Here is a 772-nt window from a genome sequence, read left to right on the forward strand (position 1 = left end):
TTTTTGAATTTTGAATTTTATGATGAAAGAGAAAAACACACAAAAGACACAAGACTTAAAATTTTTAGATCCAATGCTCCTTATTTTCGAAAATTTTGGAGGGAAAACACCAAGGAACACCAACTTAAAAATTTTAAGATCAAAACACAAGAAAAACTCAAGAACACCTTGAGGATTCACAAGAACACCAAGAACAAAAGAAAGAACACCAAACTTAAAATTTTGAGAAAACCAAGATAAATTTTCGAAAATTAAAGAAAAATTAACAAGAAAACACCAAACTTAGAGTTTGGCACAAGATTCAATCAAAGAAAAATTATTTTTGAAAAAGATTCCAAAGAGGATACCCAATTATCAAGAACAACTACTAAAGCTCCAGCCAATTGGGCAGTAACTTCAGTGCTGATTTTAAAGATGTATTACATTTATGGATAAAAGTATAAATTTTTGCTCTAGCCAATTGGGAGTAAATGTAACACTTGTTCTAAATATGTATATTCCTTTTGGAAGATTAATGCTTTAAAAAGAACACAAGTGAAACAAGAAGAGACACAGAACAAGAAAAATTAAAGATCAAACAAGAAAAATAAACAAGAACAACTTGAAGATCAAGGAAGAACAAAGAACACTAATACGAAAATTTTAAAGAAAAATATAAAATATGCAATTGACACCAAACTTATAACAAGACACTAGACTCAAAGAAAAATAAAAATTTAATAAAGAAAAATAATATTTTTGAAAAGAAAATAAAAGACTCTGACCCAATTTT

Source organism: Arachis duranensis, chromosome 6, assembly GCF_000817695.3.
Source record: "Arachis duranensis cultivar V14167 chromosome 6, aradu.V14167.gnm2.J7QH, whole genome shotgun sequence".
Classification (NCBI taxonomy): Eukaryota; Viridiplantae; Streptophyta; class Magnoliopsida; order Fabales; family Fabaceae; genus Arachis; species Arachis duranensis.